This window comes from Hemitrygon akajei, chromosome 9, assembly GCF_048418815.1.
Source record: "Hemitrygon akajei chromosome 9, sHemAka1.3, whole genome shotgun sequence".
Classification (NCBI taxonomy): Eukaryota; Metazoa; Chordata; class Chondrichthyes; order Myliobatiformes; family Dasyatidae; genus Hemitrygon; species Hemitrygon akajei.
Genome location: NC_133132.1, coordinates 81242664 through 81257583, shown reverse-complemented (window position 1 = coordinate 81257583; position 14920 = coordinate 81242664).

Genomic DNA, 14920 nt, shown 5'->3' with positions numbered 1-14920 from the left:
TCTGGGTGTCAGATGTGAGATTTCTGAGAGACTACCAGCCTTCCCAGTGGCCACATCTGCACCAAGTGCATTGAGATGCAGCTCCTTAGAGACCATGTTCGGGAAGTGGAGCTGCAGCTCGATGACCTTCGGCTTGTTAGGGAAAGTGAAGAAGTGATAGACAGGAGCTACAGGGAGGTAGTCGCCCCAGTGCTCAAGGAAACAGATAAATGAGTGACTGTCAAGAGAGGGAAGGGAGAACATCTAATAGTGGCTTCCCCCCTCAACAATAAGTATTACATTTTGAGTACTGTTGGGGATGTCCTAGCAACAGCAACCGTGCCTCTGGCACCGAGTCTGACCCTGTGCCTCAGAAAGGCAGGAAACTGAAGATGATGGCAGCAGTAATAGGGAACTTTATTCTGTGGATGTGAAAATGAAACACGGATGGTAGTTTGCATCCCAAGTGCCAAGATCTGTAGTGTTTCCGAACGTGAAAAAGAAGGGTGAGCAGCCAGAAGTCTGGTATACAGGTACTAACAACATAGCTAGAAAAAAGGGAGCAAGTCCTAAAAACAGAATACAGGGAGTTAGGAAGGAAGCTGAGAAGCAGAGCCTGAAAGGTAGCAATCTCAGGATTACTGCCTGTGCCATGCAACAGTGAGGATAGAAATAGAATGAAGTAGCAGATAAATGCATAGCTGAAGAATTGAAGCGGGGGAAGGGATTCAGATTTCTGGATCATTGGGACCTCTTCTGGGGCAGGTGTGACCTGTTCAAAAGGGTTGGTTTGCAATTGAATTTGAGGGGAACAAATATCCTTGTGGAGAGGTTTGCTAGAGCTTTTGGGAATGGTTTAAACTAATATGGCAGGGGGATAAGAACCAGTATGATAGAGCTAAGGATGAGCCAGCAGGTTTACAAGTAAATGATGCAATACGCAATATGAATGTAAGGAAGGACAAGCCAATGATTGGCTACAACTGCAGACAGAGCAAACAGTTAAGTTATACCACAGAGGCAAAATTCATAAGGGCGAAGAATGCAGGACTGAGGTGCTGTATTTAAATGTCTCTAGTATTCAGAGTAAGGTGGACGAACTTGTGGTGCAATGAGAGATTGGTCAGTACGACATTGCGGGCATCACTGAGAAGTGGCTGAAAGAAGATCATAGTTGGGAGTTTAACATCAAAGGATATACTTTGTATCATAAGGACAGGCAGGAAGGCATAGGCAGTGATGTGGCTCTATTGGTAAGAGAAGGAATTACATCTTTAGAAAGATGTGAGATAGGTTCAGAGAATGTCAAATCTTTGTAGGTGGAATTAAGAAACTACAAAGTAAAAAAAACCATTATGGGAATAATTTATAGGCCTCTAAATAGTACCCAAGATGTGGGTTGAGATTGCAAAGGAAGCTGGAAAGGGCATAAAATAAGAGTAATGTCACAATTGTAATGGGGGACTGGGAAAATCAGATTGATGTCAGATCACAAGAGAAGAAATTTGTTGTATGCCTATGAGGTGGCCTTTTAGAGCAGCTTGTGCTCAAGCCTACTATGGGAAAAGCTACCTTAGACTTGGTGTTGTGTAATAACCCAGATCTTATTAATCAGCTTAACGTAAAGGAACTCTTAGAAGGCAGTGATAATAATGTGATTGAATTCATACTGCAATTTGAGAGGGAGCTGTATAAAATCACATGCATCAATATCACAATGGAATAAAGGGAATTATAGAGGCATGAGAGAAGAGCTTCTCTTGTGATCCAACACCAACCTGATTTTCCCAATCCATTGGATATTGAAGTCTCCCAATACAATTGTGTCATTACACATATTACATGCCTTTTCCAGATCCCTTTGGAATCTCAACCCCATAAATTGGCTACTATTTGGAGGCTTATATATGATACCCATAATGTTTTCTTAACCCTTGCAATTTCTTAACTCTACCCACAAAGATTCAACATTCTCTGATCCTATGTCACCTCTTTCTAAAGATGTAATTCCTTCGCTTACCAACAGAAGTTGTTCTCAAATGGCAGGGCTACACAACCCTGGTTGACAAAGTAAGTTAAGGACTACATAAAAGCCAAGGAAAAGGCATATAAGGTAGTATAAGTGAGTGAGAATTTGGTTGATTGGGAAACTTCTAAAATCCAACAAAAGGCAACTAAAAAAGCTATAAGAAGGGAAAAGATGAAATATGAGGGTAATCTAGCTAATATTGTAAAGCAGGATACTAATTTTTTTCAGTTATATAAAGAATAAAAGGGAGGTGAGAATAGATATTGGACCACTGGAAAATGATGCTGGTGAGGTAGTAATGGGCGACAAAGAACTGGCAGATGAATTTAATAAGACTTTGTTCCAGTCTTTACTGTGGAAGACATTAGCTATAGGCTAGATGTAATGAGAGTCAGGGAGTAGGAGTGAGTGCCTTTGCTATTACAAAGGTAAAAGTGATAAGCAAACTCAAAGGAGTTAAGATGGATGTAACCTGGACTAGATAGACTACATCCTAGAGTCCTGAAAGAGGTTGCTGAAGAGTTAGCAGATCTTTCAAGAATCACTTGATTCTGGCATGGTCCCGGAGGACTGAGAAATTGCAAATTTCGCTCTACTCTTTACGAAGGGAGGAAGGGAAGGGAAGGAAATTATAGGCCAGTTAACCTAACCCCCATGGTTGGGAAAGTGTTGGAGTCTATTATTAAAGTTGAGGCTTCAAGGTACTTGGACACCAATAATAAAATAACTCAAAGTCAATGTAGTTTCTATAAAGGGAAATCATGCCTGACAAATCTTTTAGAATTCTTGGAGGAAGTAACAAGCAGGTTGAACAAAGGAGAGGCTGTGGATATCATTTACTTGGATTTTCAGAAGGCATTTGATAAATAAAATTCCATGGTGTTACAGGAAATATACTGGCATGGATAGAGGAATGGCTAACAGGTGGGAGGAAATGAGTGGGAATAAAAGGGGCCTTTTCTGGTTGACTGCTAGTGACTAGTGGGGTTCCTCAGAGGTCAGTATTAGGACTGTTACTTTTCACACTGTTTATCAATGATTGAGATAGTGGAATTGTTGGCTTTGTGGTAGAATTTGAAGATGATACAAAGATAGGTGGAGAGGTAGGTACTGCTGAGGAAGCAATATGATTGCAGCAGGACTTTGACAAATTGGAAGAATGGGTAAAAAAAAGTGGCAGATGAAACGCAGTGTTGGGAAATGTACAATAATGCATTTTAGTAAAAACAATAGTGCAGACTATTATCTAAATGGGGAGAAAATTCAAAATTCAAATGTGCAAAGGAACTTAGGAGTCCTTGTGCAAGACTCCCAGAAGGTTAATTCACAGGTTGAGCCTACGGCAAAGAAGGCAAATGCAATGTTGGCATTTATTTCAAGAGGAATTGAATATAAAAACAAGGAGATAATGCTGAAGCTTTAAAAGACACTAATCAGGCTGCACTTGAAGTATTGTCAACAGTTTTCAACTCCATATCTCAGAAAGGATGCACTGCTATTGGAGAGAGTCCAGAGGAGTTTCACGAGGATGATTCCAGGAATGAAGAGGTTAACATATAAGGATTGCTTGGCAGCTTTGGGCCTGTACTCACTGGAATTTAGAAGATTGCAGGGGGATGTCATTGAAACCTACTGAATGTTGAAAGGACTAGATAAGGTGGATGTGGAGAGGATGTTTTCTCTGGTGAGTGGGGGGGGCGGGGGCTATCCAGAACTAGAGTGTACAACCTCAAAACTGAGGGGCAGGCTTTTAGAACAGAGGTAAAGAGGAATCTTTTTTTTTAGCCAAAGAGTGGTGAATCTGTGGAATGCTCTGCCACAGACTGGGGTGGAAGCAAAGTCCATTGGTATATTCAAAGTGGAAGTTGATAGATTCTTAATTGGTTGGTGCATCAAGGGATATGGTGAGAGGGTAGGTGTATAGGGTTGAATGGGATCTGGGATCAGCAATGATGAAATGGCAGAGTGGACTCGATGGGCTGAATGGCCTAGTTCTGTGCCTATGTCTTATGGTCTTATATTCCTGTTAATTTTTAGTCAGCTGCTGTCAAATGTGCTCAATGAGCAATTAGAACAAAGAACAGAAACAGTACAGCATAGGAGGAGGCCTTGCAGCCCATGATGTCAATGTCTAACATGATGCAAATTAAACTAATCCCTTATGTCTACATGTGATCTATAACCCTCCATTCCATGCACATCCACATACCTATCTAAGAGCCCATTGAACACCTCAATCATATTTAATTCTACCACCTCCACCACCCTTGCAGCGCATTCCAGGCACATACCACTCTCAGTAAAAAAAACTTTGTAAATCTCCTTTAAACTCACCCCCCACCCCACCACCAGCTTACTGTTATGCCCTCTAGTATTTGACATTTGTACCCTGGGGGAAAAGACATTATGTTTGTCTATCAAATTTACGCAGTTACATAACCTTATCCAGTTTATCAACTTCTGTAAGGTTTCACCTCAGCCTCCGGTGCTTCAGGGAAAACATTTCAAATTTGTCCAACTTTTTCTCAGAACAAGTACTGTCTAATCCAGACAGCAACTCCACAAACCTCTTCTGGACCTAGTGCAAGGGGGCAACCAGAACTGTTCGCAATACACCAAGTGCAGGCTAACCAAAATCTTGCACAGCTTTAACATGACTGCCTATTATACTTAATGCCTCAATCAATAAAGACAAGCATGTAATTTTAGCCATCAATGTTGATTGTGTTTGCAAAGTTTCTTGATCTCTCTTGTTCTATACTGTACCAAAAATAATATACATCAAGTAAATTTTGCAAACTCTACAAAACACAAATTAAGTTGAGATCTGGAGGTTATTTAAACTCCAGGATGATATGCAAAAATTAGCATATATACAGGAGACTGTGAGGATTAGCACATGATTGAATCTCCAGTCCTGATGAAGGGTCTCAGCATGAAACATTGACTGTTTACTCTTTTCCATAGATGCTGCCTGGCCTGCTGAGTTCCTCAAGAATTTTATGTGTGTTGCTTGGACTTTCAGCCTCTGTAGATTTTCTCTTGTTTGCTAAAACCAGACCAAGCATTTATTATTGTTCTCGGCAGAAAATCTGGACATAGCAAGTTCACTTGCAGCCCAGTAAATATTACAAAAGTGTAGTAGTATAGGGCTACACTGAGGTGTAGATGGTGGATGGAGGAGTCCTCAATGTCAACTCTAAATTCCATGGTCTCACAAAACCAGGCCAAACATGGACCTTTCCCAGTTGACGAATCAGTGCTTCTGAAGAAAAGCACTAAGAGTAGCAAGGGAATGTAATTTAACTGTCCATCACCAAGAATGACTTGGTAAGTAGCAACAACAATGTAAATGGCTGAATCCTGAAGGACACAACTATCAGACTAGTCTGCAAAAGGCTGAGTAAGCTAACATGAGGAATAAACTCACTTGACATCTTTACCAATTTACTAGTTCATTCTTCTAAATTCACGCGAGTTTTACTCATATGATTATTCTTTCATTCCCAGAATCATTTTCATGAATCTCCCCTGAACCCTCTCCAATGTCAGCACACCAAAAGCTGCTCACAATACTCCAAGTAGGGCCTTAACAATGCTTTATGAAGCTTTATCATTACATCCTTGCTGTTATACTCTAGACCTCTTGAAATGAATGCTAACATTGCATTTGCCTTCTTCAACACCAACTCAACCTGCAAATTAACCTTTCGGGAATTCTGCACAAGGACTCCCAAGTTCCTTTGCACCTCAGAGTTTTGAATTTTATGCCCTTATAAAAAATAATCTATGGTTTTATTCCTTCTACAAAGGAGCACGACCATACAATTCCTAACACTGCGTTCAATCTGCCACTTCTTTGTTCATTCTCCTAATCTAAGTCCTTCTGCACTCTTTGCTTCCTCAACACTACCTTCCCTTCCACCTATCTTCATATCATTCAGTTCAAAGTAAATTAATCAAAGCATTGTATACTTGTCACCATATACAATCCTGAGATTCATTTTCTTGCAGGCATGGTGTAAAAGTCCAATAAGCATAATAGAATCAATGGAAGATCACACCAACAGGCTGGACAACCAGTGTGCAAAAGACAACAAACTGAACAAGTACAAAAAGATGGATAGATAAATAAATAAACAAGCAAGTAATACATATCGAGAACATGAAATGAAGTCCTTGAAGGTGAGACCATAGGTTGTGAGAATAGTTCACCGATGAGACAAGTGAAGTTATCCTCTCTGGTTCAAGAGCCTGATGGTTGATGGTTAATACCTGTTCCTGAACCTGCTGGTGTGAGGCTCCTGTACCTTCTTCCTGATGGCAACAGTGAGAAGAGAGCATGACCTGGATGGTAGGGATCCCTGATAATGGATGCTGCTTTCCTGCAACCGCGTTCCATGTATATCAGCTCAGTGGTACTTTGCCCGTGATAGACTGCGCTGTATCCACTACATTTTGCAGATTTTTTCATTCAAGGGCGTTGATGTTTCCTTAGCAAGCTGTGATGCAGCCAGTCACGATACACTCCTTTATACTAACATTCATAGAAGTTCGTCAGTTTTAGATGTCATGCCAAATCTTCATAAATTCCTAAGGAAGTAGAGCTTTGCCATGTTTTTGTTCTAATTACAATTGCATGCTGGCCCAAGTCAGGTAATGATAATGCTGAGGAATTTAAAGTTGCGGAACATTTCCACCTCTGATCCTCCAATGAAGACTGGCTCATGGACCTCCAATTTCCTCCTCCTGAAGTCAGTAATTAGCTCCTTGGTCTTGCTGGCATTGAGTAAGAGGTTGTTGTCATGGCACCACACACTTTGATAATAAATTTACTTTCAACTTTAAACTTAAATATGGCATTGGAGCTGTGCTTAGCCTCAGGGTCATAAGTGTAAAGCAAGTAGAGCAGGGGACTAAGCGCGCAGCCTTGTGCTGTACCTGTACTGATGGAGATTGTGGAGGAGATATTGTTGGCAATCTGAACTGACTGGGGTCTGAAAGTTAGGAAATAGAGAATCCAATTGCACAAGGAGGCGAAGGTCTTGAAGCTTACTGATTAGTTTTGAAAGGCTGAGCTGAAGTCAATAAAGAGCATCTTAATATATGCAACTTTGTTGTCCAGATGTTCCACAGCTGAGTGAAGAGCCAATTAAGTGGGATCTGCTCTGGACCTGTTATGCCAGTAGGCACATTGGAGCAGATCCAACCCGCTTCTCAGGCCAAAGTTGATATGTTTCATCACCAATCTCTCAAAACACTTCAACACCGTGGATGCCAACTTGGCCACAAAACCATCAATCCAGTCATCCAAATCATTCACAGAAATGTAAAATGAAGCAGTCCCAACACTCTAGTCACCGGCAGCTAACCAGAAAAGGATCCCTTTATTCCCAATCATTGCCTCCTGCTAATTACCCAATTCTCTATCCATTCTAGTATAAACACTATAGGCTTTTTACCTAGTTAAGCAGCCTCACCTTGTCAAAAAACCTTTGAAAATCCCAAATACACAACATCCATCGATTTTCCTTTGTTTATCCTGCTTGCTATTTCCTCAAAGAATTCCAAAAAAAATTTCAGGCACGATTTTTCCTCAAGGAAACCATGCTGCTTTTGGTGACATTTACAATTTTCCAGCCCTCTGAAATCTTTCTTGAAAGATTACTGGTGCTTCAAACATCTCTTCAGCTACCTCATTCCAAAGCACAGGGTGTAGTCCATTTGGTCCAAGTGACTTATTTACCTTCAGTCCTTTCAGCTTCCTCAGATCATCTCCCTGCTAATAGCAATTGTACTCACTTCTGGCCCCTGACTATCTCAAACTACCAGCATTCTGCTTGTGTCCCTCCACAGTGAAGACAAATGCAAAATACTTCAGTTCATCTGCCATTTCCTTGTTCCCCATTACTACTTCTCCAGCATAATTTTCCTATGGTCATATATCTACTCTTGCCTCCGTTGTACTCTTTGTATATCTGAAAAAAAAAACTTCTGAGACTTTTTAAAAGACCTCTTTTATATTATTGCCTAGGTTTCCTTTCTATCTCACCTTTTCCCTCCTTATAGCTTTCTTTGTAACTTCTGTGGTTTTAAAAGCTTCCCAATCCTCTAACTTCCTACTAATTTCTGCTCTATTATATGCCCTCTCTTTTGTTTTTAAATGTTTTTGACTTCCCTTGTCATCCACAATTGTGTCATCCTGTCTTTAGAATACTTGGTCTTTGGGATGTACTATACGTATCCTACACCTTCCTAATTTTTCCCAGAAACTTTAGTCATTGCTGTTCTGCCATCATCCCTGCTAGTGTACCATTCCAATCAACTTTGGCCAGCTCTCTCATGCCTCTATAATTCCCTTTACTCCACTGTAATAATGATACAACTGCCTTTAGCTTCCTCTCAAATTGCAATGTGGTCTATCTTAGTGTGATCACTGTTTTCTAAGGGTTCCTTTACCTTAAGTTCCCTAATCAAATTCAGTTCATTACACAACACCCAATTCAGAATAGCCTTTCCCCTAGTGGGCTCAACAACAAGCTGCTTTAAAAAGCCATCTTGTAAGCATTCTACAAATTCTTTCTCTTGGGGTCCAGCACCAACCTGATTTTCCCAATAGACTTGCATATTGAAATCCCCCATAATTACCATAACATTGCCCATTTGACATATGTTTTCTACCTCCCATTGTCATTTGTAGCCCACAACCTGCCTACTGTTGGGAGGCATGTAGGTAACTCCCATCAGGATCTTTTTACCCTTGCAGTTTCTTAACTATACCCACAAGGATTCTGCATCTTCCGATGCTATGTCACTTTTTTCTAAGGATTTGATTTCACTTTTTGTCCAATAAAGCCACCCCACACCCTCTGCCTACCTGCTTATCTTTTTGATCCTTGGATGTTAAGTTCCCAATTATGATTTTCTTTCAGCCACGACTCAGCCCATGATGCCATACCTACCAATCTCCAACTGCACTATAAGATCATCAACCTTATTCCGTATACTGCGCGTATTCAAATATAACACTGTCCTGTATAATCCTGTATTCATCACCCTTTACAAATTTGTGCCCGTGTTACATTGCAACTCATCACAATGACTGAAATTTTGTCCTATCATCTGCCGGTCCTTCCTGACAGTTTAACTGCATACTACATGTCATTGTATACCAACTGCCCCACACTATCACTCTGGTTCTTATCTTCTGCTTCCTCCATTCTTCCCCAATTTCAGAAGTATGACCTGAAACATTATCCGAAGTCTCTTTCCATAGGTGCTGCATGACTTGGTTCTTCCGCCATTTCTGTTTGTGTTTCAGCTTTCAGCATTTACAGTTTTATTTTATTTTCTATTCAGCGACACCCAGATGTTACTTTTTTTTTGCCAGGATCCTTCCACTGCAAAGCATCTGCTGCCTTGTCCCAAACATAGAGCACAGAAGTGAACTCCAAAGGTGAATGATGGTGACTGCCCTTGACCTAGAATTACACATAACTGAGAGTGGAATCAAGGCACCCTGATAAAAGTGAAATCAATGGGCATTGAGGGGAATATACTCAAAGCCTGGAATCATAACTTGAATGAAGGAGATAGTTGTGCTAGTTGAAATCAATTACCCCAACTTTAGGACATTTTGGGAGATCTTCATGGCACCTTCTTAGGCCATCCCATCCTCAACTTTGTCACTGATGACCTTCCTTCTATCAGAAACTCTTAAGTGGAGTTAATCTCTGATGATTGCACAATATTCAATTCTATTCACATTTCTTTGGCAGATTAAGCAGTCCATGCCTCTATGTAACAAATCCTAGGCAACTTTTAGAATGATAAGTAGGAGATTAAAATGACAGGCAATAGATAGCTTCACAAAGAAGGAATCTAATTATCCACCCTTAAGTTCAATGGATCTATCTTGTCAAGCTTCCCCGGAAACAATATTAATAAGATCACCTCTCATCGTTCTAAGCACTGGTGGATATAGAACTGGCAGCTAGCCTTCCCTCATTTACCTTCATCTCAGAAGACAACTTGTGAACTATCTATGCACTTGGTACAGATGTACTCCTCCCTAAATATAGAGTCCAAAACTGTATGAAGTACTCCAACTATGGTTTCACAAATGCTGTGGCGACTCTCCCATTTCTATAGCATAAAGTAACATAAGCCAACAGTGCATTTGTAATTCCTTGTTAACTTTTAAGCATTCTGTAATCTCATTCCATTTCAATATACTGTTTTTCAAAGCTTTGTCAGAAGGTAAATATTCTCATATTTCCACATATAATTAAAGATCTACTAATTTTTTTTGCCTATTTGCTTAACCTATTTTTATCCACTGGGTGTACAGATGTCCAGGGAGGGTAAGCACTTCTGCTGAATGGGCTATTCATGTCCAATCTAGGGCAGCTCAATTACCTTTGGTCCCACCTGTGGCCCACATGCGACAGTGGCCACACCCCAGTACACCTCTTCAACAGGTGAGGACAGCCAGCAGGCCTCATTTCTCAGTGAAATAGAGACATGCCTGTCCTAGCATGCAAAATCAGCTCCGACAGACTGGACCAATGAGATCCAAGAGTCACGAAAGCAGTTCTACAACGTTCCGTGGAGAGCGAAGGGCATGATGAGGCACAGAAGTAGTCATGGTCATCCACTGCAATCAAGGAAGACCCCAGATGTAACAACTACTCATACCACTGGACCCAGACTTCCATGGTCGAGAGAGTGGAGCAGCCCCAGTGCAATGGCCTATCCACTTTAAAACTCTCCTGCACAGGTTTCCTGTCGTCATCAAATACAAAAGACAACCACCATTTTTATCCTCCAGCAGGTTCCTTTAGTCCTCCTTACAACTTGCTGTCCCACTGATCCATGCAGCAACAGCAAATATCATCTCAGTGACTCAGTCCTTCACCTAAAGCAGGGGTTGCCAGACTGGGTCTATGGATTCCTTAGTTAATAGTAAGGCATAAAAGAAGTTTGCAAACCCCTGATCTAGAGAACCAATAAAGATGATAAATAGATACTGTTATAGAACAGGTTATATAAACAAAATTAGAGCACATGATATTAGACTGACATACACTGTAGATTGGTGAACAGACAGAAAACAGGAAGTAGCAAATAGTCATTTTTGGGTTCGAAGATTGTGCCCAGTAGGATGTTCTAGAGTTCCCTGCTGAAGCCCCAAAATCTGCATTAATGATTTGGACTTGGGGACCCTGCTGCAATACATCCAAGTTTACTGATGATAAAAGCTTGGGGACAATGTGGCCTAAGTGAAGAATACCAAGAGGCTCGGGAGAGATAGAGACAGGTTAAGTGAATGAACAAGGAATAGAAAATGGGAATATGTGAGATCATCCATTTTGATGGAGAAAAAAGATTAGAACTGGAATGTTTTTTAAAACGAAGACAATTTTAATAGTTTTGATGAATAAAGAGATCAATATGCCCTTGGACAAGAACTTTAACATCCAGGTATAGAAAGCAATTAGTAAGACCTTAATTGCAAGAGGAATTAAGTGTACTTGAGGTCTGAATGAACTTTATAACTATGCTGAAAATGTTTTATTTTGAGATTTCAGTGTTCTAGAAGTCATATAAAGCATGGAAATTCTGGAAACAGAATGTACAAGAAATACTCAGCAAGTCACACAGCATATGTAGGGGCAGAAACAAGGTTAACATTTCAAATCAATTACTTTTCTTCAGAGCTGAATTGTGTAGTTTTTTTCCCATTCTGTTTACATTTTCGATTATCAGTACTTCGTTAGATAGATAGATAGATAGATAGATAGATACTTTATTCATCCCCATGGGGAAATTCAACTTTTTTCCAATGTCCCATACACTTGTTGTAGCAAAACTAATTACATACAATACTTAACTCAGTAAAAAATATGATATGCATCTAAATCACTATCTCAAAAAGCATTAATAATAGCTTTTAAAAAGTTCTTAAGTCCTGGCGGTTGAATTGTAAAGCCTAATGGCATTGGGGAGTATTGACCTCTTCATCCTGTCTGAGGAGCATTGCATCGATAGTAACCTGTCGCTGAAACTGCTTCTCTGTCTCTGGATGGTGCTATGTAGAGGATGTTCAGAGTTTTCCATAATTGACCGTAGCCTACTCAGCGCCCTTCGCTCAGCTACCGATGTTAAACTCTCCAGTACTTTGCCCACGACAGAGCCCGCCTTCCTTACCAGCTTATTAAGACGTGAGGCGTCCCTCTTCTTAATGCTGCCTCCCCAACACGCCACCACAAAGAAGAGGGCGCTCTCCACAACTGACCTATAGAACATCTTCAGCATCTCACTACAGACATTGAATGACGCCAACCTTCTAAGGAAGTACAGTCGACTCTGTGCCTTCCTGCACAAGGCATCTGTGTTGGCAGTCCAGTCTAGCTTCTCGTCTAACTGTACTCCCAGATACTTGTAGGTCTTAACCTGCTCCATACATTCTCCATTAATGATCACTGGCTCCATATGAGGCCTAGATCTCCTAAAGTCCACCACCATCTCCTTGATCTTGGTGATATTGAGACGCAGGTAGTTTGAGTTGCACCATATCACAAAGTCCTGTATCAGTTTCCTATACTCCTCCTCCTGTCCATTCCTGACACACCCCACTATGGCCGTGTCATCAGCGAACTTCTGCACATGGCAGGACTCCGAGTTATATTGGAAGTCTGATGTGTACAGGGTGAACAGGACTGTTACTGCATGAAAATTCTGGAAATGACCATTGTACAAATGTAGGCTGTTTTACGTGCAAAGCATTTGATTAGTTATATGATTCCATTTTCAGGCCACCTAAATGTTTTTACATTTTCATGGATATAATTTGCACTTTACCATAACTTCTTGATGTTACCTTTGGATAGTTGCCTATGAGCGGATGCATGATTCACTGAACACTTTGCTTTCACACCTGTTTATCAATCTGTGCAGTTCACTCTCAAATAAAGCAGGAATATAACTAGACAGAGGTGACAAATAGTTTTACTCTATTGTGGTTCATAAACACAATATAAATTATTAACACTTACTCATGAACTTGTGAAAACTGAACTCAGAGACCCCAAAAGCACCTTTCAGGAAAAGAAGGATGAGCTTTGCAAATGGTTGAGAAGCAATGTTGTTACAAAAGTACTGTTTTGAAGCTAGCTTGTGATACTGTGAGAATTTAAACAACCCAGTTTAAAGGTTAAAAATGTTTGACTTTCCCATTGTGGCATTGATCCAACTTTATAACCCACACTGTGAGGAACATGGAAAGCTAACCAGTTCCTTTGGTAAGATAAGCGGATGAAAGATTCAGTTTCAAAACTGAGCTAAAAATATGTGAAAGCAGAGACAATGACAATAAATATCTACATGTCCTGTATATGATAGTGTTTACACATAAGGTTCACAGCTTAGTGTTCATTAAAGAGCAAACAAATACAGGCAGTCTGAGCATTAGATTTACATTTCAATTGCTGGATGAGAATTTTGTACATTGATTTCCAAATGGTTTAGAAATATAAATTCTGCCTCATAAAAGTGCGGAGACTGAGCATTTTCATTTAGTCTTAAGTACACGAGTACCAGGAAATGCATAATATCTAAAAAAAAACAACTATTAATCATGCCAACTTTTAGTATTTCTTATCACACATGTTTATCTTCTACAAACTTACATTCCTTCATGAGCAATACAGAACAACCAGAAAGATTTGGCTACATGTAGGTCAATGCTTCTGGTTATTTTAAGATGCATTTGCCCATAAATCTTTGCAACCAAAATGAGCTGTTGAAAAAGATTTTTAAAAATTGTTAATGCATAAATCAGGACTTAATGATTTTAACTTGAGGAAAGCTGCAGTTATAACTGTAATTCAAAAAAGATATTTTCATCAAGGAAGCTCTTGAAAACTCACTTTTGTCTTTCTCAGCAAAATAAAGAACAACTGATATCTGTTCATGTTCAGAATATTTCTCAGATATGATCCACTTTGCAACTTTGACCAAGTTGTCTAACAAGAACTTAAAAGTTAAAAGCAAAATTTGCTTGATTAAAAACACATTGTCCTTTTAGTCAATCACATTTGGCAGGAGAGGACAAGTACCAACACTGCAAGTTCACTTTGTTATGACAAGAATCCATACTTTGCTATAATGATCGTTGAAGAACTCCAATTAAATTTATTTAAGACTAAGAGAAACCACAGATACATTAATATATTCTGTAAAATATAACTGAAAATAAAATAATGTTTTCAGTATAATTGCTTTATCTAATCTAGTTTGTATGTATAAGCATGTTAAATGTTTGATAGATTTCTCAAGTTGGATATTCCAACTGTGAATTTTCACATCCTCCATAAAATCGGTTGAAGAGCTGTGGTAAGCAAGGAAAGAAACAGTCAGAACAAATTATGTTCTTTTCCAAAATTAAAGGTTTTTCTGCTTAAGTTACAGGGACCAATTGATAGAAACCTCATGGAAGTTCACTCCAAACCTAACCAAGTAACTGTATGAACACTTCAAACTAATTAATAGTTTTTCAGCTTTATAGGATTTGAAATTCGGTTTAGACCGAGATAAAGCTCACAATCTTATGACTTGCTAATGTTAAAGGTCCAATGAAAAATACTTCTTGGGCAGGCCCTGACATGTGCATTCAAATCACTCGTGTGTACTGGCCTCAGCATGTCCCACTGAAAGAGCAGTCAATGATTATTTATTTCACGCTTCAGCATATTCCTACTCAAACAATAGCATTCTTCATGACCAATTGTGAGACAACGAACCTGCTATTTTCATAAAGCAAGGTTAGATACCAGGAGGAAGTTCTTTCTTAAAAGATGGCAATCTCCAAAGTGTGTGCTTAGGAGATATAGTCAGTGAAGAATCATCACA